Below are 23,026 nucleotides of genomic sequence, written 5' to 3'. Positions count from 1 at the left end.
AAGCAAGATTTCAAGCACACACAAATGAATCAGATGTGCTTTCTTGCGGACAGAAAAGCTGTTTCTCGAGACATTTTTAAGAGTTCTATAGTGTAGTGGTTATCACGTCTGCTTTACACGCAGAAGTTCCTGGATTCAAAATCCAGTAGAACTATTCAGTTGTTTTGTCTTTTATTCATAAATGTATGTTTTCAAACAAGATATTGTGACGGCAACTGAAATCTTGAATTCAGAAATATTGGTTATGGTTTTAGTATCCTTTTAGACTATTTTTTCTTTACCAAATCAAGTAAGATTCTTGGTTGTTCAAGTGTAGTTTTTGAAATATATATTATTAAACAGAAAACGTAAGCTCAATTTAAGCAAGATTTCAAGCACACACAAACGAATCTGATGTGCTTTCTTGAGGACAGAAAAGCTTTTTTAGGAAATATTTTTATGAGTTCCATAGTGTAGTGGTTATCACGTCTGCTTAACACGCAGAAGGTCCTGGGTTCAAAACCCAGTGGAACTATGTAGTTGTTTTGCCTTTTATGTGTAAATACACGTTTTCAAACAAGATATTGTGATGGCAACGGAAATCTTGAATTCAGAAATATTGGTTATGGTTTTAGTATCCTTTTAGACTATTTTTTCTTTACCAAATCAAGTAAGATTCTTGTTTGTTCAAGTGTACTTTTTGAAATATATATTATTAAACAGAAAACGTAAGCTCAATTTAAGCAAGATTCAAGCACACACAAATGAATCAGATGTGCTTTCTTGCGGACAGAAAAGCTGTTTCATGAAACATTTTTAAGAGTTCCACAGTGTAGTTGTTATCACATCTGCTTAACACGCAGAAGGTCCTGGGTTCAAAACCCAGTAGAACTATTCAGTTGTCTTGTCTTTTAATCATAAATGTATGTTTTCAAACAAGATATTGTGACGGCAACGGAAATCTTGAATTCAGAAATATTGGTTATGGTTTTAGTATTCATTTAGATAAATTTTTCTTTACCAAATAAAGTAAGATGCTTGTTTGTTGAAGTGTACTTTTTGTAAAATATATTATTAAACAGAAAACGTAAGCTCAATTTAAGCAAGATTTCAAGCACACACAAATGAATCAGATGTGCTTTCTTGCGGACAGAAAAGCTGTTTCACGAGACATTTTTAAGAGTTCTATAATGTAGTGGTTATCACGTCTGCTTTACACGCAGAAGGTCCTGGGTTCAAAACCCAGTAGAACTATTCCGTTGTCTTGTCTTTTAATCATAAATGTATGTTTTCAAACAAGATATTGTGACGGCAACGGAAATCTTGAATTCAGAAATATTGGTTATGGTTTTAGTATCCTTTTAGACTATTTTTTCTTTAACAAATCAAGTAAGATTCTTGGTTGTTCAAGTGTAGTTTTTGAAATATATATTATTAAACAGAAAACGTAAGCTCAATTTAAGCAAGATTTCAAGCACACACAAATGAATCAGATGTGCTTTCTTGCGGACAGAAAAGCTGTTTCTCGAGACATTTTTAAGAGTTCTATAGTGTAGTGGTTATCACGTCTGCTTTACACGCAGAAGTTCCTGGATTCAAAATCCAGTAGAACTATTCAGTTGTTTTGTCTTTTATTCATAAATGTATGTTTTCAAACAAGATATTGTGACGGCAACGGAAATCTTGAATTCAGAAATATTGGTTATGGTTTTAGTATCCTTTTAGACTATTTTTTCTTTACCAAATCAAGTAATATTCTTGTTTGTTCAAGTGTACTTTTTGAAATATATAATATTAAACAGAAAACGTAAGCTCAATTTAAGCAAGATTCAAGCACACACAAATGAATCAGATGTGCTTTCTTGCGGACAGAAAAGCTGTTTCATGAAACATTTTTAAGAGTTCCACAGTGTAGTTGTTATCACATCTGCTTAACACGTAGAAGGTCCTGGGTTCAAAACCCAGTAGAACTATTCCGTTGTCTTGTCTTTTAATCATAAATGTATGTTTTCAAACAAGATATTGTGACGGCAACGGAAATCTTGAATTCAGAAATATTGGTTATGGTTTTAGTATTCATTTAGATAAATTTTTCTTTACCAAATCAAGTAAGATTCTTGTTTGTTCAAGTGTACTTTTTGAAATATATATTATTAAACAGAAAACGTAAGCTTGTTTGTTGAAGTGTACTTTTTGTAAAATATATTATTAAACAGAAAACGTAAGCTCAATTTAAGCAAGATTTCAAGCACACACAAATGAATCAGATATGCTTTCTTGAGGAAAGAAAAGCTGTTTCACGAGACATTTTTAAGAGTTCTATAGTGTAGTGGTTATCACGTCTGCTTTACACGCAGAATTTCCTGGATTCAAATCCCAGTAGAACTATTCAGTTGTCTTGTCTTTTAATCATAAATGTATGTTTTCAAACAAGATATTGTGACGGCAACGGAAATCTTGAATTCAGAAATATTGGTTATGGTTTTAGTATCCTTTTAGACTATTTTTTCTTTAACAAATCAAGTAAGATTCTTGGTTGTTCAAGTGTAGTTTTTGAAATATATATTATTAAACAGAAAACGTAAGCTCAATTTAAGCAAGATTTCAAGCACACACAAATGAATCAGATATGCTTTCTTGAGGACAGAAAAGCTTTTTTAGGAAATATTTTTAAGAGTTCCATAGTGTAGTGGTTATCACGTCTGCTTAACACGCAGAAGGTCCTTGGTTCAAAACCCAGTGAAACTATGTAGTTGTTTTGCCTTTTATTCATAAATGTAAGTTTTCAAACAAAATATTGTGACGGCAACGGAAATCTTGAATTCAGAAATATTGGTTATGGTTTTAGTATCCTTTTAGACTATTTTTTCTTTACCAAATCAAGTAAGATTCTTGTTTGTTCAAGTGTACTTTTTGAAATATATATTATTAAACAGAAAACGTAAGCTCAACTTAAGCAAGATTTCAAGCACACACAAATGAATCAGATGTGCTTTCTTGCGGACAGAAAAGCTGTTTCACGAGACATTTTTAAGAGTTCTATAATGTAGTGGTTATCACGTCTGCTTTACACGCAGAACTTCCTGGATTCAAATCCCAGTAGAACTATTCAGTTGTCTTGTCTTTTATTCATAAATGTACGTTTTCAAACAAGATATTGTGACGGCAACGGAAATCTTGCATTCAGAAATATTGGTTATGGTTTCAGTATCCTTTTAGACTATTTTTTCTTTACCAAATCAAGTGAGATGCTTGTTTGTTCAAGTGTAGTTTTTGAAATATATATTTTTAAACAGAAAACGTAAGCTCAATTTAAGCAAGATTTCAAGCACACACAAATGAATCAGATGTGCTTTCTTGCGGACAGAAAAGCTGTTTCATGAAACATTTTTAAGAGTTCCACAGTGTAGTTGTTATCACATCTGCTTAACACGCAGAAGGTCCTGGGTTCAAAACCCAGTAGAACTATTCAGTTGTCTTGTCTTTTAATCATAAATGTATGTTTTCAAACAAGATATTGTGACGGCAACGGAAATCTTGAATTCAGAAATATTGGTTATGGTTTTAGTATCCTTTTAGACTATTTTTTCTTTACCAAATCAAGTAAGATTCTTGTTTGTTCAAGTGTACTTTTTGAAATATATATTATTAAACAGAAAACGTAAGCTCAACTTAAGCAAGATTCAAGCACACACAAATGAATCTGATGTGCTTTCTTGCGGACAGAAAAGCTGTTTCATGAAACATTTTTAAGAGTTCTATAGTGTAGTCGTTATCACGTCTGCTTTACACGCAGAAGTTCCTGGATTCAAAATCCAGTAGAACTATTCAGTTGTTTTGTCTTTTATTCATAAATGTACGTTTTCAAACAAGATATTGTGACGGCAACTGAAATCTTGAATTCAGAAATATTGGTTATGGTTTTAGTATCCTTTTAGACTATTTTTTCTTTACCAAATCAAGTAAGGTTCTTGTTTGTTCAAGTGTAGTTTTTGAAATATATATTATTAAACAGAAAACGTACTGTAAGCTCAATTTAAGCAAGATTTCAAGCACACACAAATGAATCAGATGTGCTTTCTTGAGGACAGAAAAGCTTTTTTAGGAAATATTTTTAAGAGTTCCATAGTGTAGTGGTTATCACGTCTGCTTAACACGCAGAAGGTCCTGGGTTCAAAACCCAGTGGAACTATGTAGTTGTTTTGCCTTTTATGTGTAAATACACGTTTTCAAACAAGATATTGTGATGGCAACGGAAATCTTGAATTCAGAAATATTGGTTATGGTTTTAGTATCCTTTTAGACTATTTTTTCTTTACCAAATCAAGTAAGATTCTTGTTTGTTCAAGTGTACTTTTTGAAATATATATTATTAAACAGAAAACGTAAGCTCAATTTAAGCAAGATTTCAAGCACACACAAATGAATCAGATATGCTTTCTTGAGGACAGAAAAGCTTTTTTAGGAAAGATTTTTAAGAGTTCCATAGTGTAGTGGTTATCACGTCTGCTTAACACGCAGAAGGTCCTTGGTTCAAAACCCAGTGAAACTATGTAGTTGTTTTGCCTTTTATTCATAAATGTAAGTTTTCAAACAAAATATTGTGACGGCAACGGAAATCTTGAATTCAGAAATATTGGTTATGGTTTTAGTATCCTTTTAGACTATTTTTTCTTTACCAAATCAAGTAAGATTCTTGTTTGTTCAAGTGTACTTTTTGAAATATATATTATTAAACAGAAAACGTAAGCTCAACTTAAGCAAGATTTCAAGCACACACAAATGAATCAGATGTGCTTTCTTGCGGACAGAAAAGCTGTTTCACGAGACATTTTTAAGAGTTCTATAATGTAGTGGTTATCACGTCTGCTTTACACGCAGAACTTCCTGGATTCAAATCCCAGTAGAACTATTCAGTTGTCTTGTCTTTTATTCATAAATGTACGTTTTCAAACAAGATATTGTGACGGCAACGGAAATCTTGCATTCAGAAATATTGGTTATGGTTTCAGTATCCTTTTAGACTATTTTTTCTTTACCAAATCAAGTGAGATGCTTGTTTGTTCAAGTGTAGTTTTTGAAATATATATTTTTAAACAGAAAACGTAAGCTCAATTTAAGCAAGATTTCAAGCACACACAAATGAATCAGATGTGCTTTCTTGCGGACAGAAAAGCTGTTTCATGAAACATTTTTAAGAGTTCCACAGTGTAGTTGTTATCACATCTGCTTAACACGCAGAAGGTCCTGGGTTCAAAACCCAGTAGAACTATTCAGTTGTCTTGTCTTTTAATCATAAATGTATGTTTTCAAACAAGATATTGTGACGGCAACGGAAATCTTGAATTCAGAAATATTGGTTATGGTTTTAGTATCCTTTTAGACTATTTTTTCTTTACCAAATCAAGTAAGATTCTTGTTTGTTCAAGTGTACTTTTTGAAATATATATTATTAAACAGAAAACGTAAGCTCAACTTAAGCAAGATTCAAGCACACACAAATGAATCTGATGTGCTTTCTTGCGGACAGAAAAGCTGTTTCATGAAACATTTTTAAGAGTTCTATAGTGTAGTCGTTATCACGTCTGCTTTACACGCAGAAGTTCCTGGATTCAAAATCCAGTAGAACTATTCAGTTGTTTTGTCTTTTATTCATAAATGTATGTTTTCAAACAAGATATTGTGACGGCAACTGAAATCTTGAATTCAGAAATATTGGTTATGGTTTTAGTATCCTTTTAGACTATTTTTTCTTTACCAAATCAAGTAAGGTTCTTGTTTGTTCAAGTGTAGTTTTTGAAATATATATTATTAAACAGAAAACGTACTGTAAGCTCAATTTAAGCAAGATTTCAAGCACACACAAATGAATCAGATGTGCTTTCTTGAGGACAGAAAAGCTTTTTTAGGAAATATTTTTAAGAGTTCCATAGTGTAGTGGTTATCACGTCTGCTTAACACGCAGAAGGTCCTGGGTTCAAAACCCAGTGGAACTATGTAGTTGTTTTGCCTTTTATGTGTAAATACACGTTTTCAAACAAGATATTGTGATGGCAACGGAAATCTTGAATTCAGAAATATTGGTTATGGTTTTAGTATCCTTTTAGACTATTTTTTCTTTACCAAATCAAGTAAGATTCTTGTTTGTTCAAGTGTACTTTTTGAAATATATATTATTAAACAGAAAACGTAAGCTCAATTTAAGCAAGATTTCAAGCACACACAAATGAATCAGATATGCTTTCTTGAGGACAGAAAAGCTTTTTTAGGAAATATTTTTAAGAGTTCCATAGTGTAGTGGTTATCACGTCTGCTTAACACGCAGAAGGTCCTTGGTTCAAAACCCAGTGAAACTATGTAGTTGTTTTGCCTTTTATTCATAAATGTAAGTTTTCAAACAAAATATTGTGACGGCAACGGAAATCTTGAATTCAGAAATATTGGTTATGGTTTTAGTATTCATTTAGATAAATTCTTCTTTACCAAATAAAGTAAGATGCTTGTTTGTTGAAGTGTACTTTTTGTAAAATATATTTTTAAACAGAAAACGTAAGCTCAATTTAAGCAAGATTTCAAGCACACACAAATGAATCAGATGTGCTTTCTTGCGGACAGAAAAGCTGTTTCACAAAACATTTTAAGAGTTCTATAATGTAGTGGTTATCACGTCTGCTTTACACACAGAAGGTCCTGGGTTCAAAACCCAGTAGAACTATTCCGTTGTCTTGTCTTTTAATCATAAATGTATGTTTTCAAACAAGATATTGTGACGGCAACGGAAATCTTGAATTCAGAAATATTGGTTATGGTTTTAGTATTCATTTAGATAAATTTTTCTTTACCAAATAAAGTAAGATGCTTGTTTGTTGAAGTGTACTTTTTGTAAAATATATTATTAAACAGAAAACGTAAGCTCAATTTAAGCAAGATTTCAAGCACACACAAATGAATCAGATAGAGCTGGCCTAGCCCGCATGGGTGACTACAGCTATTGACCGGGGGGTGCGGCCCCCCCCCCCCCCCCCAGCTAGGCTGTTGGTCATGTGCGCGATCGGAGAAGGCAGTTGGGGCAGTTAGTTTTTCAAATAGAGCCAAGGAACAAGCAACTGTCACTTGTTCCTTGGCGTTTCAACTGTTTGGACACTCTCCTCTCTTCTCCTGTGTTTAGTAGGTTTTAAGTGGTTTTGATTTGGGCCCCCCTCCCGGGGTGAGGGATTTTCCCTTCCCTCCTCGTGGTGAGGGACCCTCCGGCTCCCCCCCGTGTGTTTTTGCCGGTTTTGCCGGTGCCCGGGGGGGGGAGGGGGAGGATTGCAAGAAGGCTGTTGTTTTTGTCCTGCGTGGGACCTCCCTTCCTTCCTCGTGTTGAGGGACCCTCCGCCCCTCCCCCCCCGTGTGTTTTTGCCGGTTGTGCCGGTGCTCGGGGGGGGAGGGGATTGCGGGAAGGATAGGTTTTTTGTCCTGCCTTTTGTTTTCATGCGTTTTCTATTGGTGGCAGCGGCGGGGGGAGGAGGGAGAATGACGAGGAGAGTGACTCCTACCTGGGGCTGTTGCGCGAAGAAGGCGCACCGGCTTGGAGGAGGAGGTTTGCGAGTTCGCCGTTTGCGAGCCCTGTTCCTGTCCTCCTATTATGGCCGCTTGTGTGGCTGGGGGGGGGAAGAGAGGCTCGCCCAGCCCACGCTTAGCCGTGCGGTTGGGCTAATGGCAAGGGAACATGAGTGTCATGTGGTTCCGCCTCCTGACGATGATCAGGGGGTGGGGTTTTTTTGGGGGGGGCTGGGGGCAAGGCTGTTGTTACGGCTGGGGGAGGGGGCTGTTGGTGGTTTGGCTGGAATGGTGGGCTTTTGCCCCCCCCTCCTCCCTCCTCATTGGGGAGATATTGGCCCTCTTCCTTCCCCCCCCTTTTTTCTTTTCCACTCTTTTAAACAGTGGGAGGTGGTCAGGTGGGGCTGTCCATTTAAAAAAAAAAAAAAAAAAAAAAATAATAATGAAATAAATAAATAAAAATGTATATTAAAAAAAAAAAAAAAAAAAGGTTTAAAAAAAAAAAAAAAAAAGCCTTTTGAGGTTGGTCTTGGTTGTGGTTAATGGAAGACAAGGCTAAGGTTTTTGATGTCATGGGTGACACCATACTTAAAAAATGACAGCAATGGTTGGTTGGATGTTAGCGCTAATGGATGGAGGTGGGGGGTGTTAAGGTGCTAAAGATATAAGCATTAATGCGAGAATTTTATGTTATTACAGCTTTAGAGCGGTTTCTAAGTCTATTCAAGTGAACTGGTTTTCGTGAAGATCGGCCAGGCAAGAGTTCAAGAGTAGTTTGCTGGCAGGATTTAGGTGGTGGAATTAAACCAGTGTTTGACGAGCCATTGGATAAAATTACAGCGTTAGTAGCGATGTCCTTTCAGGTCAGCACCATGCAGCTTTTGGCGGAGGCACACAACCATGAGGAAAGATGGTTTCAAAAACAGATGTGTGCACTAGTGCTGAAAGCTGGGAGTGATCAAGGAAGTTTGGGCAGTCGTGAAAACGCGAGAGGACAGGGCGGTTCCCACGCTACCTGCGCTGAGGCGTGGCCATCATCAAGTGATGAAGGGGGTCCTAGTTACGGAGCACGGGAGGCGTTGGTGGTGCAGAAGGGTATGTCATGGCGGAGTTTTTGGAAATCACAGCCTATTTGGTTGAAGGCTGGGTGACTTTTGGGAGGAGCCTGGGTGATGGGTCCCCACATGAACAGGTGTGGGACATTGGGTCCCTGGAAAAAACAGGGGTGGGACATGGGTCTCCACAAAAACAGGTGTGGGACATGGGTCCCCACAAAAAAACAAGTGTTGGACATGGGTCCCCACAAAAAACAGGTGTGGGACATGGGTCCCTACAAAAACAAGTGCTGGACATGGGTCCCCACGAAAACAGGTGTGGGACATGGGCCCCTGGAAAAAACAGGGGTGGGACATGGGTCTCCACAAAAACAGGTGTGGGACATGGGTCCCCACAAAAAAACAAGTGTTGGACATGGGTCCCCACAAAAAACAGGTGTGGGACATGGGTCACCACAAAAACAAGTGTTGGACATGGGTCTCCACAAAAACAGGTGTGGGACATGGGTCCCCAAAAAAAAAAAAAAAAAAAAAAAACAAGTGTTGGACATGGGTCCCCACAAAAAACAGGTGTGGGACATGGGTCCCTGGAAAAACAGGGGTGGGACATGGGTCCCTGGAAAAAACAAGAGTGGGACATGGGTCCCTGAAAAAAAAAAAAAAAAAAAAAAACAACAAGGGTGGGACATGGGTCCCTGGAAAAACAGGGGTGGGACATGGGTCCCAACCTTAAAGAAAAAAAAAACAAAAAAAAAAAAAAAAAAAACAAGAGCATGGATGGAGGCGAGCAGTAGGTGGCTAAGTGTTCCCTTTCTCCCCTAAAAAAAAAAAAAAAAAGAGGGGGATTTTGGGAGGGGGCCGACATGCTCGCCATAGCCGGTTACTGGTGAAAGGAAGGCTGGAAAAGGATGGTTGGTAATAAAAAAAAAAAAAAAAAAAAAAAAAGAGGTTGGGGGGTTTGGTCCCAGCCTAGAAGAGAACGTAGCTAAAGGATTGGTCCTTTTAAAAAAAAAAAAAAAAAAAAAAAAAAAAAATAAGAGTTTATTCAGGAATGAAGGTTAGATTAATTGGGGGTTTAATATTTGCTTCCTCATTTACAGGTAAATCTGGAACGGCCGGGACGCGGTCGACCTCGCTTTGTGGCGCTGGTACGTCGTCCACGGCTCGCAAGCGGTCCGGGCCTCGGGTTGAGCTTGCTGTCAGAGGCTTAGAGGACAAGAGTCTTGGGGCAGGTCCCGACAGGCGGTTCAAAACACCGCCGGGGACTGGGGCATCGAAGGGTAAGCGAAAAAGAGTTGCTTGTTTGGGAAATAAGAGTGTTACCTTGCCGGGCATTGTTAGCTCCCCTGGGCCACAGGTGTTGGAGTTGGGGTTAGCGGGCGATGCTGAGGCAAGAATGATTAGTGCGGTGGTTAAGGGCGTTCAGTTAGCTTTATTGCCGATGACAACGTTATTATCCACTAAGCAAGCTGTGGAGGCATGCAAGTCAAGTGAGCGGCAGGGGAGGTCAGATTCAGTGCTTGACGGGGGGAGCAACCGTGGAACAGTTGGTGGAGAGTTGGCTCAGGTGTCTTTGGGTGTGGAGAGGATGTGGAAAAGCGTCTTTTTCCTCGCACGTTCAGTAATTGGTCGCAGGCATTTGGGATTTTGGCGGGCGTTGCGGGGGAAAAGGATCCGCATTTATGCTTGGCGCTTTTTAAGTATTCAGGATACGATTAGAAAAGCGTTTCAGAAACACGGGGGGTCGTCCTTTCGTGGGTCAAATAGCCTCAAAGGGGTCTGGCGGGAGCATTTTCAGGTGCGCACATCAGGGAGAGGGCGTGCAGGTGGGAAGCAGTCGGGGGTATGTTGGCGTTACAACGAGTCAAGATGCAATTTTGAGAATTGTAGATTCTAACATACTTGCACTGGGTGCGGGGGTCAGCATCCCAAATCAAAGTGCTTTAAGAAAGATAGTAAGGGTTTCAAGGGAGCAGGACAGCAGGCTGTTCAGGAAGGCGGGAACGCCAGTTTCAGCAGAGGCAATGGCGCCTTGGCTGGAAAAATACCCCAATAGACGGGCAGCTAGCTTATTACGAGAGGGGTTTAAGGAAAGATTCAGGATCCCCTTTGAGTATCAGGAGGGATCGGGGGGCGAGAGGAATTTGAAGACGGTCAGGTTGAATGGGGATGTGGCAAAAGAAAAAATTGATAAAGAGATTGAGTTGGGCAGAATGGCGGGTCCTTTCCTTTCCCCGCCCCTGAAAAATCTTAGGGTGTCACCATTGGGAGTGGTTCCGAAAAAGGAGGCGGGGGCTTTCAGGTTAATTCAACATCTGTCTTACTCGAAAGGGTCGTCAGTTAATGATGGGATAGATAGGGACTTATGCTCCGTAAGCTACGCCACTTTTGATCAAGCGGCGGCTTTGGTGGGAAGGATGGGGCAGGGGGCATTGATGGCGAAGGCAGACGTTAAGTCAGCTTTCAGACTCTTGCCGGTACATCCAGATTGTTTTAATTTATTGGGCTGTATGTTGGAAGGGCGTTATTTTGTTGACCTTTGTTTACCTATGGGTTGTGCATTGTCTTGTTTTTATTTTGAAACATTCAGCACATTTTTGGAGTGGGTGGTCCGCAAAAGGGTGCAGGCAGCAGGGATCATACATTATTTGGATGATTTCCTTTTCGTTGGTCCGCAGGGGTCTGATTTGTGCGCAAGGTGGCTTTTTCATTTTTCAGCCATGGCGCGCGAATTTGGGGTTCCTTTGGCGAATGAAAAAACAGTGGCACCCACGACCACTCTCAGTTTTCTGGGCATAGTAATTGATTCAGTGAACAGGGAATATAGGTTACCTCCTGAGAAGTTAGTTGTTTTGGAGTGTATGATAAAGGATTTCATGCTTCTTAGGAAGGCCTCATTAAGACAGTTTCAGGTTTTGATGGACCATTTGGTGTTTGCAGCTCGCATTATGCCTGTGGGAAGGGTGTTTTCCAGGCGCTTGTCAGCAGCTACAGCGGGGGTAAGGCGTCCCAACCATTTCATTCGGGTCACAACAGATATTCGGAAGGATTTGGCGGTGTGGCAAGAATTCTTACAGAGTTACAACGGAAGGACATTGTGGAGGGGGTGTCCAGCGCGGAACGATGAGCTGCAGCTATTTACGGATGCGGCTGGGTCAGTAGGGTTTGGTGCATATTTTAATGGAGCTTGGTGTGCGGAGGAATGGCCAGAGCATTGGCGAGGGACTCAGCTTATCAGGAATCTGACATTTTTGGAACTTTTCCCTTTACTAGTGGCTGTACATCTTTGGGGGGACAAGTTTGCTAACAGGGAGGTGATGTTTTGGTCCGACAACTTGGGTGTGGTGGAGGCTGTGAATAATTTTGGTTCACGGTCCCCACCAGTGTTGGTTCTGTTGAGGCATTTTGTGTTACGGTGTTTACAGCTTAATATAGGTTTCAAGGCTAGGCATGTTCCTGGGGTGGAGAACAACATTGCTGATGCATTATCACGTTTGCAGATGGAGCTGTTTCGGAGGTTGGCACCGGGGGCGGAGACCCAGGCCGAACGGTGCCCAGCAGTCTTGTGGGATCTGGTAACGGAGGTGTGATTGATTTAATCAAGGCGTCTCTCGCCCCGGGTACGTGGGGTGCTTATGTGGCTGCTTGGCGAGAATTTCGGGAGGCAGAAAGGTTGGCTGGAGAAAAGATCTCGGAGGTAGACATTTTGCTGGGTCACATGATGAGTTTGAGGGAAAAGGGTTTAGCTGGTGGATCCAAAGGGAGAAAGATGGCGGGTATATCGTTCTTCCTTAGGCTGAATGGTAGGGTTGATGTGTCCAAGTGTTTTGTGGTAAGGAAGGTGCTAGCAGGCATGGTTAAAGGGATAACTAGCAGGGATGGCAGAAGACCAGTGATGCCGGTAATTTTGGAAGGTTTGTTGCGGGCCACAGACGTGGTATGCTCTTCCAGTTTTGAGGCAGTACTTTTTAAGGTCACATTCATCATAGCATTTTTTGCAGCTCTGCGAGCAGGTGAATTGGTTTGTGTATCCTAGAAAGGAGGGGGTGGCTTGCAGCGGGCTGACGTAAATTTAGGAGAAGGTTTGGTGAGGTTGCTGGTACGGAGGTCTAAAACGGATCAGAAAGGAAATGGAGCGTGGATCTTGTTGAAGGGCTTGCCTGGAAGTGTGGTGTGCCCAGCAAAAGTGTTGGACGATTATTTGGCCATTAGGCCAGAACAAGGGGGTCCACTGTTAGTGCACCAGAACGGGGGGGCATTGTCAAGGTTTCAATATTTGCGGGTCTTTTGGATGTGTCTCAAGCAGCAAGGGTTAGAAGGGGGGCAGTATGGAACGCATTCTTTTCGCATTGGGGCAGCGACGGAAGCAGCACGCATTGTGCTCGCGGTAGCAAAGATACGGAGGATTGGGCGCTGGAAGTCAGACAGTTACCGGACATACATCAGGCCGGATTTGGTAGGGGAGAATGTTGCGCTAGATTAAACACTTTGCCGTTGTTTTTCTTTTTTCCACCATGTTTTTGCCTCCTCAGATTTCGTGGTAATTTGGATCGTGGGAGATTCAATGGTACACTGGGCGGGGAAGAGGGCGAATTCGCGCCCCTACGGAAAGAATTTAGGGTTGAGTATGGAGCAGGTGGAGGTAACGTGGTGGGGGATGAGAGGGATGCGGTGGGGACGGCTTTTTCCGCTGCTAATTTCTAGGGCCAGGGGTAGGAGGGCACCGGATATCATCATTATTCATGTTGGGGGTAATGATGTGGCAAAATTGCGGTCGATTGATTTATTTCAGCAGATTAAGCAAGATTTGGCGCGCATGTTAACGTTTTGGCCAGGGGTGCAATTAGTTTGGTCCGAGATAATATGCAGGTTGGTTTGGAAAGGTGCACGTATCCCGGGGAAAGTTAACAAGACGAGGAAGAGGTTAAACAGGAAGGTGGGGAATTTCGTGGTTCAATGTGGGGGTTGGGTCATTCGTCACCCGCAGTTTAGTTTTAAATTGGGTGGATGGTTTAGGGAAGATGGGGTACAGTTGTCGGATGTCGGGGTGGACATGTTTAATAATGAGTTACAGGAAGGATTGGAAGAGGTCATAAGGGGTATGGCGGTACGGGTCTGATTTAAGGGGGTTAAACAGGCCCGTTGGTGGCGGCAGTTGGGGGGGGGGGGTAGGTGCTTGTTCCCCAGAAGTGGCTCGGGGCTGGTTATCGGGGGGTTTGAAGCGAGGGGGCAGGTCACCGGGACGTACTTCCGGGTGCCCCCTTTGCGTTGCCCAGCTCTGAGCATTCTGGCGTGGACAGGTGGTACGCTATCCCCATTGGTGTTAATAAATAAGCCGCGGCCTTTTACCTCCATATATGTGTCCTCTTGTTATTTGTATGTCTTTATGTAGAGGGTTCATAGGAGAGGGGGGGGGGAAGCTCGCGCCTCCTTGGTCAGAACTATTCAGTTGTCTTGTCTTTTATTCATAAATGTAAGTTTTCAAACAAGATATTGTGACGGCAACGGAAATCTTGAATTCAGAAATATTGGTTATGGTTTTAGTATTCATTTAGATCATTTTTTCTTTACCAAATCAAGTAAGATGCTTGTTTGTTGAAGTGTACTTTTTGTAAAATATATTATTAAACAGAAAACGTAAGCTCAATTTAAGAAAGATTTCAAGTACACACAAATGAATCAGATGTGCTTTCTTGCGGACAGAAATGCTGTTTCACAAAACATTTTTAAGAGTTCCACAGTGTAGTTGTTATCAAATCTGCTTTACACGCAGAAGTTCCTGGATTCAAAATCCAGTAGAACTATTCAGTTGTCTTGTCTTTTATTCATAAATGTAAGTTTTCATACAAGATATTGTGATGGCAACGGAAATCTTGAATTCAGAAATATTGGTTATGGTTTTATTATCCTTTTAGACTATTATTTCTTTACCAAATCAAGTAAGATTCTTGTTTGTTGAAGTGTACTTTTTGAAATATATATTATTAAACAGAAAACGTAAGCTCAATTTAAGCAAGATTTCAAGCACACACAAATGAATCAGATGTGCTTTCTTGAGGACAGAAAAGCTTTTTGAGGAAATATTTTTAAGAGTTCCATAGTGTAGTGGTTATCACGTCTGCTTAACACGCAGAAGGTCCTGGGTTCAAAACCCAGTGGAACTATGTAGTTGTTTTGCCATTTATGTGTAGATATACGTTATCAAACAAGATATTGTGATGGCAACGGAAATCTTGAATTCAGAAATATTGGTTATGGTTTTAGTATCCTTTTAGACTATTTTTTCTTTACCAAATCAAGTAAGATTCTTGTTTGTTCAAGTGTACTTTTTGAAATATATATTATTAAACAGAAAACGTAAGCTGAATTTAAGCAAGATTTCATGCACACACAAATGAATCAGATGTGCTTTCTTTCAGACAGAAAAGCTGTTTTACAAAACATTTTTAAGAGTTCCACAGTGTGGTTGTTATCACATCTGCTTAACACGCAGAAGTTCCTGGATTTAAAATCCAGTAGAACTATTCAGTTGTCTTGTCTTTTATTCATAAATGTAAGTTTTCATACAAGATATTGTGACGTCAACGGAAATCTTGAATTCAGAAATATTGGTTATGGTTTCAGTATCCTTTTAGACTATTTTTTCATTACAAAATCAAGTAAGATTCTTGTTTGTTCAAGTGTACTTTTTGAAATATATATTGTTAAAAAGAAAACGTAAGCTCAATTTAAGCAAGATTCAAGCACACACAAATGAATCAGATGTGCTTTCTTGCGGACAGAAAAGCTGTTTCACAAAACATTTTTAAGAGTTATATAGTGTAGTGGTTATCACGTCTGCTTTACACGCAGAAGGTCCTGGGTTCAAAACCCAGTAGAACTATTAAGTTGTCTTGTCTTTTATTCATAAATGTATGTTTTCAACCAAGATATTGTGACGGCAACGAAAATCTTGAATTCAGAAATATTGGTTATGTATTTAGTATTCATTTAGATCATTTTATCTTTACCAAATCAAGTAAGATGCTTGTTTGTTGAAGTGTACTTTTTGTAAAATATATTATTAAACAGAAAACGTAAGCTCAATTTAAGCAAGATTTCAAGTACACACAAATGAATCAGATGTGCTTTCTTGCGGACAGAAATGCTGTTTCACGAAACATTTTTAAGAGTTCCACAGTGTAGTTGTTATCAAATCTGCTTAACACGCAGAAGTTCCTGGATTCAAAATCCAGTAGAACTATTCAGTTGTCTTGTCTTTTATTCATAAATGTAAGTTTTCATACAAGATATTGTGACGGCAACGGAAATCTTGAATTCAGAAATATTGGTTATGGTTTCAGTATCCTTTTAGACTATTTTTTCATTACAAAATCAAGTAAGATTCTTGTTTTTTCAAGTGTACTTTTTGAAATATATATTGTTAAAAAGAAAACGTAAGCTCAATTTAAGCAAGATTCAAGCACACACAAATGAATCAGATGTGCTTTCTTGCGGACAGAAAAGCTGTTTCACAAAACATTTTTAAGAGTTCTATAGTGTAGTGGTTATCACGTCTGCTTTACACGCAGAAGGTCCTGGGTTCAAAACCCAGTAGAACTATTAAGTTGGCTTGTCTTTTATTCATAAATGTATGTTTTCAACCAAGATATTGTGACGGCAACGAAAATCTTGAATTCAGAAATATTGGTTATGTATTTAGTATTCATTTAGATCATTTTATCTTTACCAAATCAAGTAAGATGCTTGTTTGTTGAAGTGTACTTTTTGTAAAATATATTATTAAACAGAAAACGTAAGCTCAATTTAAGCAAGATTTCAAGTACACACAAATGAATCAGATGTGCTTTCTTGCGGACAGAAATGCTGTTTCACGAAACATTTTTAAGAGTTCCACAGTGTAGTTGTTATCAAATCTGCTTAACACGCAGAAGTTCCTGGATTCAAAATCCAGTAGAACTATTCAGTTGTCTTGTCTTTTATTCATAAATGTAAGTTTTCATACAAGATATTGTGACGGCAACGGAAATCTTGAATTCAGAAATATTGGTTATGGTTTCATTATCCTTTTAGACTATTTTTTCTTTACCAAATCAAGTAAGATTCTTGTTTGTTGAAGTGTACTTTTTGAAATATATATTATTAAACAGAAAACGTAAGCTCAATTTAAGCAAGATTTCAAGCACACACAAATGAATCAGATGTGCTTTCTTGAGGACAGAAAAGCTTTTTGAGGAAATATTTTTAAGAGTTCCATAGTGTAGTGGTTATCACGTCTGCTTAACACGCAGAAGGTCCTGGGTTCAAAACCCAGTGGAACTATGTAGTTGTTTTGCCTTTTATGTGTAGATATACGTTATCAAACAAGATATTGTGATGGCAACGGAAATCTTGAATTCAGAAATATTGGTTATGGTTTTAGTATCCTTTTAGACTATTTTTTCTTTACCAAATCAAGTAAGATTCTTGTTTGTTCAAGTGTACTTTTTGAAATATATATTATTATACAGAAAACGTAAGCTCAATTTAAGCAAGATTCAAGCACACACAAATGAATCAGATGTGCTTTCTTGCGGACAGAAAAGCTGTTTCACAAAACATTTTTAAGAGTTCTATAGTGTAGTGGTTATCACGTCTGCTTAACACGCAGAAGGTCCTGGGTTCAAAACCCAGTAGAACTATTCAGTTGTCTTGTCTTTTATTCATAAATGTAAGTTTTCAACCAAGATATTGTGACGGCAACGGAAATCTTGAATTCAGAAATATTGGTTATGTATTTAGTATTCATTTAGATCATTTTTTCTTTACCAAATCAAGTAAGATGCTTGTTTGTTGAAGTATACTTTTTGTAAAATATATTATTAAACAGAAAACGTAAGCTCAATTTAAGCAAGATTTCAAGTACACACAAATGAATCAGATGTGCTTTCTTGCGGACAGAAATGCTGTTTCACGAAACATTTTTAAGAGTTCCACAGTGTAGTTGTTATCAAATCTGCTTAACACGCAGAAGTTCCTGGATTCAAAATCCAGTAGAACTATTCAGTTGTCTTGTCTTTTATTCATAAATGTAAGTTTTCATACAAGATATTGTGACGGCAACGGAAATCATGCATTTAGAAATATTGGTTATGGTTTCATTATCCTTTTAGACTATTATTTCTTTACCAAATCAAGTAAGATTCTTGTTTGTTCAAGTGTACTTTTTGAAATATATATTGTTAAAAAGAAAACGTAAGCTCAATTTAAGCAAGATTCAAGCACACACAAATGAATCAGATGTGCTTTCTTGCGGACAGAAAAGCTGTTTCACAAAACATTTTTAAGAGTTCTATAGTGTAGTGGTTATCACGTCTGCTTTACTCGCAGAAGGTCCTGGGTTCAAAACCCAGTAGAACTATTCAGTTGTCATGTCTTTTATTCATAAATGTAAGTTTTCATACAAGATATTGTGACGGCAACGGAAATCTTGAATTCAGAAATATTGGTTATGGTTTCATTATCCTTTTAGACTATTTTTTCTTTACCAAATCAAGTAAGATTCTTGTTTGTTGAAGTGTACTTTTTGAAATATATATTATTAAACAGAAAACGTAAGCTCAATTTAAGCAAGATTTCAAGCACACACAAATGAATCAGATGTGCTTTCTTGCGGACAGAAAAGCTTTTTGAGGAAATATTTTTAAGAGTTCCATAGTGTAGTGGTTATCACGTCTGCTTAACACGCAGAAGGTCCTGGGTTCAAAACCCAGTGGAACTATGTAGTTGTTTTGCCTTTTATGTGTAGATATACGTTATCAAACAAGATATTGTGATGGCAACGGAAATCTTGAATTCAGAAATATTGGTTATGGTTTTAGTATCCTTTTAGACTATTTTTTCTTTACCAAATCAAGTAAGATTCTTGTTTGTTCAAGTGTACTTTTTGAAATATATATTATTAAACAGAAAACGTAAGCTGAATTTAAGCAAGATTTCATGCACACACAAATGAATCAAATGTGCTTTCTTTCAGACAGAAAAGCTGTTTTACGAAACATTTTTAAGAGTTCCACAGTGTGGTTGTTATCACATCTGCTTAACACGCAGAAGTTCCTGGATTTAAAATCCAGTAGAACTATTCAGTTGTCTTGTCTTGTATTCATAAATGTAAGTTTTCATACAAGATATTGTGACGGCAACGGAAATCTTGAATTCAGAAATATTGGTTATGGTTTCATTATCCTTTTAGACTATTATTTCTTTACCAAATCAAGTAAGATTCTTGTTTGTTCAAGTGTACTTTTTGAAATATATATTGTTAAAAAGAAAACGTAAGCTCAATTTAAGCAAGATTCAAGCACACACAAATGAATCAGATGTGCTTTCTTGCGGACAGAAAAGCTGTTTCACAAAACATTTTTAAGAGTTCTATAGTGTAGTGGTTATCACGTCTGCTTTACACGCAGAAGGTCCTGGGTTCAAAACCCAGTAGAACTATTAAGTTGTCTTGTCTTTTATTCATAAATGTATGTTTTCAACCAAGATATTGTGACGGCAACGAAAATCTTGAATTCAGAAATATTGGTTATGTATTTAGTATTCATTTAGATCATTTTATCTTTACCAAATCAAGTAAGATGCTTGTTTGTTGAAGTGTACTTTTTGTAAAATATATTATTAAACAGAAAACGTAAGCTCAATTTAAGCAAGATTTCAAGTACACACAAATGAATCAGATGTGCTTTCTTGCGGACAGAAATGCTGTTTCACGAAACATTTTTAAGAGTTCCACAGTGTAGTTGTTATCAAATCTGCTTAACACGCAGAAGTTCCTGGATTCAAAATCCAGTAGAACTATTCAGTTGTCTTGTCTTTTATTCATAAATGTAAGTTTTCATACAAGATATTGTGACGGCAACGAAAATCTTGAATTCAGAAATATTGGTTATGTATTTTTGTACTTTTTGAAATATATATTATTAAACAGAAAACGTAAGCTCAATTTAAGCAAGATTTCAAGCACACACAAATGAATCAGATGTGCTTTCTTGAGGACAGAAAAGCTTTTTGAGGAAATATTTTTAAGAGTTCCATAGTGTAGTGGTTATCACGTCTGCTTAACACGCAGAAGGTCCTGGGTTCAAAACCCAGTGGAACTATGTAGTTGTTTTGCCATTTATGTGTAGATATACGTTATCAAACAAGATATTGTGATGGCAACGGAAATCTTGAATTCAGAAATATTGGTTATGGTTTTAGTATCCTTTTAGACTATTTTTTCTTTACCAAATCAAGTAAGATTCTTGTTTGTTCAAGTGTACTTTTTGAAATATATATTATTAAACAGAAAACGTAAGCTGAATTTAAGCAAGATTTCATGCACACACAAATGAATCAGATGTGCTTTCTTTCAGACAGAAAAGCTGTTTTACAAAACATTTTTAAGAGTTCCACAGTGTGGTTGTTATCACATCTGCTTAACACGCAGAAGTTCCTGGATTTAAAATCCAGTAGAACTATTCAGTTGTCTTGTCTTTTATTCATAAATGTAAGTTTTCATGCAAGATATTGTGACGTCAACGGAAATCTTGAATTCAGAAATATTGGTTATGGTTTCATTATCCTTTTAGACTATTATTTCTTTACCAAATCAAGTAAGATTCTTGTTTGTTCAAGTGTACTTTTTGAAATATATATTGTTAAAAAGAAAACGTAAGCTCAATTTAAGCAAGATTCAAGCACACACAAATGAATCAGATGTGCTTTCTTGCGGACAGAAAAGCTGTTTCACAAAACATTTTTAAGAGTTCTATAGTGTAGTGGTTATCACGTCTGCTTTACACGCAGAAGGTCCTGGGTTCAAAACCCAGTAGAACTATTAAGTTGTCTTGTCTTTTATTCATAAATGTATGTTTTCAACCAAGATATTGTGACGGCAACGAAAATCTTGAATTCAGAAATATTGGTTATGTATTTAGTATTCATTTAGATCATTTTATCTTTACCAAATCAAGTAAGATGCTTGTTTGTTGAAGTGTACTTTTTGTAAAATATATTATTAAACAGAAAACGTAAGCTCAATTTAAGCAAGATTTCAAGTACACACAAATGAATCAGATGTGCTTTCTTGCGGACAGAAATGCTGTTTCACGAAACATTTTTAAGAGTTCCACAGTGTAGTTGTTATCAAATCTGCTTAACACGCAGAAGTTCCTGGATTCAAAATCCAGTAGAACTATTCAGTTGTCTTGTCTTTTATTCATAAATGTAAGTTTTCATACAAGATATTGTGACGGCAACGAAAATCTTGAATTCAGAAATATTGGTTATGTATTTTTGTACTTTTTGAAATATATATTTGTAACGGGTATTCCCCCACCCAATCGCAGATTCTACTGTGTGAGTGCAGGAAACATATATTGTTACTCAGGTGTGGTGCATTACCTGTTGGCTCACAGGAGGGCTGAGCTTCCGCCACGGGGAACCTGGGGTAATTATACTAGGGGTGATCACTTACAATATCTTCTCGGTACAGCGCCTCCACCTGCGATGGCTCCCACCAGAGGGGGAGTGGTTCCTCGCAGGACAATCAATAATACCATACACAGTGCTTTATATAACGAAGGACTTTACTAACGAATAATAATGATAACCTGTGTCTCTCTCACGGTGAGACACTAACAGTGACGTCTCGCAGGACGATTCCCAAACACTAGGTGATCCCACCCAGTGTCCCAAGAACCCCACCCAATGTCCCGTACTCCTACAGAGATAGTCAATGGGTGACTGCGCAGTCACTAAGAACCTCTAGGCCTGTTGGTGCACATGTGATGGTATAATACCTGCCGAGCACTCCGGTGCTCGGGTCAGCAACAAACTTCTCAAAGGGTCAGACGTGTGATGAATCCGTCTGATCCAACCGAACTCCTTGCACGTGCGGACCGCTTCACAGGAACCGCAGCGTCTGCTGTGTCCCTATCTATATAAATGGTACTAACGTGACAGGAACCCTAACCTAGGGCCTGTCCCTGTAGTACAGCAACCTGTAGTGGCTTGGGGAACTCCTAGGGCCTGCAGGGGTAATGACTTATCCCACTCCCCTAACTACCCAAGTCCCTTCGGTAAGTGATCTGGAATGGACTAGAGTACTCTTCCATGCAGTACTTGGGCGTCTACCTACTGTTGGCTAGCCTAGTGCAGATCCTCTCCAGAATTCCTGCTCTCAGTTACCAGTTTATCCCTTCAGGCATCCTACCCCTAGCGCTACCTCAAGGTGACTAGAACAGCTATAGCCCTTCTCCAGACCCACTACTCTCTGACTAGTCCCAGCGCCTACAGCAGCAAGCTGTAGCTCACTGGAGGTTGGCAGTCAACGTGCTGCGCAACAAGGTGCCTGCCTGTCAGACCTCACAGCACTGCCCGCCGTGACTCTGACAATGCAGCACTACACTGAGGGCAGCGTCCCTATCTTGGGCCTCCCTCAGCACTTACCCACTAACCTAGTGGGGAGTTGGGGCCTACCTGGGGTGTGGGTACCTATGGGGTGCAGGAGCTGCTCTCGCTCCCCGCACCTTACTTCCCTCACAGCTCCCTGACTCCAACTCTGCGTAACCTTCCTTTCCCAGCTCCCACTAATGTAAGTGGCAGGGTCCCTAACCCGAGGGCTGCCCCTGGCAACACTCACCTTACTGGGGAGCTGAGCTATCTCGAGCCCTGGGGGTGCTGGCCTAGTACAGGGAGTCCCTGACTCCTGTACCCTACCTCCTTCCCTGGGCTGCTCCGGTCTCTGACTAATCTAACGTGCTGCAAGCCCGCCAAATGTATCTCTTTTCCCAGGGGTCTCCTAAGCCCTATTGGCTCCCTGGGGTCACATGGGGCTCGCAAAGGCTCTTGGGATATATAGTCCCAGCTCAGAGCCTTCCCTGGTAGGCTAGGGGTTCGCGGGCTTTTCCCTACCTTCACTGCGCTTGCGCAAGCTTTCCCGGGCTGCCTCGACCTTCCCTCAGCTCTCCCTGCTCTCGCGTGAGCTATCCCTGTCTCGGGGGCTGTCCCTGCGCCTACGCATCCCTGCGCATGCGCAACAGTATCCTCAATGGCGGCGCCCTGCTTGTCCGGCCGCCGGGACCTTAGAGACGCGATCGCGGCCTTAGCAACCGCCCGATCGCGTCCCCGGCAACCGGCCGCAGGCAGGAGAAGCCGCGCTGCTCCCTGCTCCAGCCCCCACCCTTGGAAGCAGCCGTCGGGTCTGTCGGCACCCGCGACCGAGCTGCTCAAGGGGAGGGGGGTCTCCAGGAGCCACGGGAGCTCCAGGCTACACTCTCCCCCTGGTGAAACTCCAACGACCTCGCTTGGATGGCAGACATAACCTGGTACACAGTTATACAATGAAAATGCAGGGCATATGTACAACCTATCACTGGTGACTTTAGACATCAGGTTACAATACAGTTCACATACCATACCCGAGG

The 23,026-nt window shown here is 39.6% G+C and overlaps 14 non-coding genes across 14 annotated transcripts; all 14 read left to right on the top strand.

The window, feature by feature from the left end:
- The first annotated feature begins 441 nt into the window (after window positions 1–441).
- TRNAV-AAC (transfer RNA valine (anticodon AAC)) lies at window positions 442–514 on the top strand. Its single transcript has one exon. It is a non-coding gene; the product is annotated as a tRNA-Val (tRNA).
- Window positions 515–1,160: 646 nt separating this feature from the next.
- TRNAV-UAC (transfer RNA valine (anticodon UAC)) lies at window positions 1,161–1,233 on the top strand. The gene has a single exon. It is a non-coding gene; the product is annotated as a tRNA-Val (tRNA).
- Window positions 1,234–4,098: 2,865 nt separating this feature from the next.
- TRNAV-AAC (transfer RNA valine (anticodon AAC)) lies at window positions 4,099–4,171 on the top strand. Its single transcript has one exon. It is a non-coding gene; the product is annotated as a tRNA-Val (tRNA).
- Window positions 4,172–5,902: 1,731 nt separating this feature from the next.
- On the top strand, window positions 5,903–5,975 carry TRNAV-AAC (transfer RNA valine (anticodon AAC)). Its single transcript has one exon. It is a non-coding gene; the product is annotated as a tRNA-Val (tRNA).
- Window positions 5,976–14,667: 8,692 nt separating this feature from the next.
- On the top strand, window positions 14,668–14,740 carry TRNAV-AAC (transfer RNA valine (anticodon AAC)). The gene has a single exon. It is a non-coding gene; the product is annotated as a tRNA-Val (tRNA).
- A 646-nt stretch (window positions 14,741–15,386) lies between these two features.
- On the top strand, window positions 15,387–15,459 carry TRNAV-UAC (transfer RNA valine (anticodon UAC)). The gene has a single exon. It is a non-coding gene; the product is annotated as a tRNA-Val (tRNA).
- A 646-nt stretch (window positions 15,460–16,105) lies between these two features.
- Window positions 16,106–16,178, top strand: TRNAV-UAC (transfer RNA valine (anticodon UAC)). The gene has a single exon. It is a non-coding gene; the product is annotated as a tRNA-Val (tRNA).
- Window positions 16,179–16,825: 647 nt separating this feature from the next.
- On the top strand, window positions 16,826–16,898 carry TRNAV-AAC (transfer RNA valine (anticodon AAC)). The gene has a single exon. It is a non-coding gene; the product is annotated as a tRNA-Val (tRNA).
- Window positions 16,899–17,184: 286 nt separating this feature from the next.
- Window positions 17,185–17,257, top strand: TRNAV-AAC (transfer RNA valine (anticodon AAC)). The gene has a single exon. It is a non-coding gene; the product is annotated as a tRNA-Val (tRNA).
- A 646-nt stretch (window positions 17,258–17,903) lies between these two features.
- On the top strand, window positions 17,904–17,976 carry TRNAV-UAC (transfer RNA valine (anticodon UAC)). Its single transcript has one exon. It is a non-coding gene; the product is annotated as a tRNA-Val (tRNA).
- Window positions 17,977–18,263: 287 nt separating this feature from the next.
- TRNAV-AAC (transfer RNA valine (anticodon AAC)) lies at window positions 18,264–18,336 on the top strand. The gene has a single exon. It is a non-coding gene; the product is annotated as a tRNA-Val (tRNA).
- A 646-nt stretch (window positions 18,337–18,982) lies between these two features.
- On the top strand, window positions 18,983–19,055 carry TRNAV-UAC (transfer RNA valine (anticodon UAC)). The gene has a single exon. It is a non-coding gene; the product is annotated as a tRNA-Val (tRNA).
- A 589-nt stretch (window positions 19,056–19,644) lies between these two features.
- Window positions 19,645–19,717, top strand: TRNAV-AAC (transfer RNA valine (anticodon AAC)). Its single transcript has one exon. It is a non-coding gene; the product is annotated as a tRNA-Val (tRNA).
- A 646-nt stretch (window positions 19,718–20,363) lies between these two features.
- Window positions 20,364–20,436, top strand: TRNAV-UAC (transfer RNA valine (anticodon UAC)). The gene has a single exon. It is a non-coding gene; the product is annotated as a tRNA-Val (tRNA).
- The last annotated feature ends 2,590 nt before the right edge of the window (window positions 20,437–23,026 follow it).

The sequence above is a fragment of the Ascaphus truei genome, chromosome 18, assembly GCF_040206685.1.
Source record: "Ascaphus truei isolate aAscTru1 chromosome 18, aAscTru1.hap1, whole genome shotgun sequence".
Taxonomy (NCBI): Eukaryota; Metazoa; Chordata; class Amphibia; order Anura; family Ascaphidae; genus Ascaphus; species Ascaphus truei.
Note: the sequence above shows the minus strand (reverse complement) of the source record. Positions and strands in the feature narration are given on the sequence as shown.